The sequence below is a fragment of the Leptonychotes weddellii genome, chromosome 10 (genome assembly GCF_054177405.1).
Source record: "Leptonychotes weddellii isolate Sample4059 chromosome 10, ASM5417740v2, whole genome shotgun sequence".
NCBI lineage: Eukaryota > Metazoa > Chordata > Mammalia > Carnivora > Phocidae > Leptonychotes > Leptonychotes weddellii.
The window spans coordinates 118,973,180-118,976,625 of NC_138378.1; positions in this window are offsets into that span (position 1 = coordinate 118,973,180).

The following is a 3,446-nucleotide window of genomic DNA, read 5'->3' on the forward strand; positions in this document are numbered from 1 at the left end:
TATACATAGAAGTATATATGTGTATATATATTTCTATCCTATATGCAATATATGTGTATATAGACTGCATATAGAAGTATATATATATATATATACATATGCATATATACACGTGTATTTATGTGTGTGTGTGTGTGTGTATATATATATACATATACTTCTATATAGATTTCTATCCTATATGCCATATATATGTGCATATATATAGGATATATATAGATAATAGATATAGATAATAGAAAAGAAATCTTTCTTTCAAATATCATTGTATTTAATGCACTTACATATATAATAGAAGTATGTGTGTATTTTACATAATCAATTATCCTATCAGAATAAGAACATTAAACTGTAATTGACAAATTACTAAAGGTTCAGTGTGGAGCAGTTCCAGAATTAAATTTGGCCCCCAGGGGGGCCAAATCTTGGATGAAAGACTCACTCTTGTGACTTTTACCTCCAGGACACTGCTAGGTTTTCAGGGTGAATATAATCTGAGAAAAATCTTCTCATGATCCAGCAGAGAGAAGGGGGAAATAACCATTTTGAAATATAGCCAGAGCATTCTTTTTTCCTAACAAAGGACTTCCCTCAAAAAGACATGATTTTACCAGAGCATGAATGGTCTGGCGGAAGGGAAAGCCAGCCTCAGGGCCCCTAGCCTTCCTGTCTCATCTAACGGGAAAAAAGCTGAGGAGCTCAGGTGCAGGTCACAGCCCAGGCACATGGCTCACACAGACTAAGATCTGATCATAAGATTATAGACTGGTTCCCAACCCTCATACCTTACATCATTAAACACTTATAAAAAAACCAGGATTACAGCTAAAAGAACTTCAAAGCTCAGAGCATATTTAAGAAAGATTCTCTAGAGAAACCCAGACAGCAGGAGAGACAAAAAATGAAGACACCACAGCAAATGTTAGTCTCTGACACCTACAGCTGCAGTGAGGAGTAGATCCAGCCCAACTCTTAGCCAGATGAACATGAAAACTCACACCGAGGGCCTATCCCCCAGTCCCTTTTATTCAGTACATCATATCCAGCTTTCAACAAAAAAAAATTATAAGGCATGCTGAAAGGCAAAAAACACAGTTTGAAGAGGCAAATCAAGCATCAAAACAGACCATATTTGGCAAAGCTTTGGAATCATCATAGTAATAATTTAAAATAACAATGATTGATATTTTAAGGGCCCAGGTATATCATATTCCAATTGCAAAAAATCAAAGATAAGGAGAAAATCTAGAAAGAAGCCAGATAGGGGGAAAATAAGAATTACATTAGACTCTTCTCAAAAACCATGCAAGCAAGAAGAGAATGGAGCGAAATAAAGTCTTAAAAGAAGAGAACCAACAACCTAGAATCATTTATCCAGTGAAATTACCCTTCCAAAATTGGATGAGAAATAAAGACTTTCTCAAACACACATACATGGAGGGATTTTTTTTCACCAGGAGACCTGCCTTGCAAGAAATGTTGAAAGCATTTCTTCAAAGACAAGGAAAATTATAGAGGTCAGAAACTCAGATTTACATAAGGAAAGGAAGAACATTTGAGAAAGAGTAAATGAAGGTAAAATAAAATCTTTCAATTTTTTTATTTTTAAAGTATATAACAGATAATTGCTTGCCCAAATTACTGACAACAACATGCTTGGTGATTATAGTTTATGGATAAGTCAAATGAATGACCACGTGCTATAAGGGTGGGGAAGGAACTGGGAAGGATCTTTTACAAGGCACCTGCACTATCCATAAAGCAGCGTAGTGTTCTTTGAAAGTGGGCATAGATTGGTCTTAAATGTATACTGCAAACACTAGGGCAACCGCTATTTTTTTTAATTATTTATTTAAATTCAATATAGTTGACATATTATTAGTTTCAGGGGTAGAATTTAGTGACTCATAGTTTGCATATAAGACCCAGTGCTCACTACATCAAGTGCCCTCCTTAATGTCCATCAACCATTTTGTTGAAGAAGTGAGTCTGAAATCTGTGATTTCCCCTTTCTATGCATTTGTGGAAGTCAGAAATGGCACAAGGCCAGCAGCTGAGAAGCTATGCATAAAGCCACTGAAATGCAGAACGGAGGATTCAGTCATTTGCTATGCTGAGTAGACAACTGGATTTCAGAACCAGACAGGAAGGAAGGTACCTGTGTAAAAGAGCGCTCCAGTCTCACAGCTGGGATGCTTGGATGGTTGTATTCTAAAACTGAGCACTTCAATACTGCAAACCAGATGTCAGTTGAACCAGGACTCCTTCCCTGATGGAACATTAGTCACCTCCTCTGAGCCCTCGTCTCCTCTAGACCTCGACCCTGGCTGCCATCCTGGGTCTCCAGCCCTGTTTCAGCAAGAATCTTGGCATACAAGTTTAACAAGTATGCCCCCAGTCTTGAAATCTAATCAAGCTCCTCTTAATAATTTTCCAACCACTGACTCCTGCCCTTTGGGTATAAATCCCCAGCTGCCCTTGCTGCATTTGTATTTGGAGCTGAGCTCAGATCAATACTCAAGTCTCTCTCCCTACTGCGGTAGCTCGCCCGACATCTGCCTTCCCATCTTTAACCAGTGTCCAGCCCAGTTTCTCTCTAACACAGCGGATGGTAGATGTGTTTCCAGCACATTCAACAAAACAGAAAAGAGAATGAAAGAACTACAAGATAGGTCAGTAGAAAATATCTAGGCTGAGGCTTGTAGAGCAAAAAGAATGGGAAATACAGAGCAAAAACATAAAAGATAGGTGGGGGAAAGTTTAATTTATATGGACTTGAGGTCCCAGGAAGGTTGTTGAGAAAGAATGGGGCAGAAGACGTATTTGAACACATGATGTGAAAGAATTCTCCTAAACCAGTGCAAGACATGAGGTTCAGGTTCAAGAAGTACTTATGGACCATTAACTGAATAAATGCAAACAAAACTGTCCATAGGTTTATTATAATACAATTGATAAAGGCAAAGAAAATTTTTGAAAACAGCCAAAAACATGAACATATGAAAATTAAAAAAAGAGTGAGGCAAACCAGGAAACAGACTCTTAACTCTAGAGAACACACTGAGGGTTCCTGGAGGGGAGGTGGGCAGGAGATGGGTGAAACAGGTGATGGGGATTCAGGAGAGCACTTGTGATGAGCCCTGTGTCATATGTAAGTGATGAATCACTAAATTCTACACCTGAAACAAACACTACACTATATGTTAAACATTTAATTAAAATTTTTTAATTTTCATTTAAATTAAAACATGAAATATTTATTTAAATAAAAACATGAAAAAAAAAAAAGAAATCGAGGGGCGGAGCAAGATGGCGGAGGAGTAGGAGACCTGGATTTCGTCTCCTCTCAGGAATTCAGCTGGATAGGGATCAAACCATTCTGAACACCTACAAACCCAACAGGAGATCGAAGAAAGGAATAGTAACAACTCTCTGAACAGAAAAGC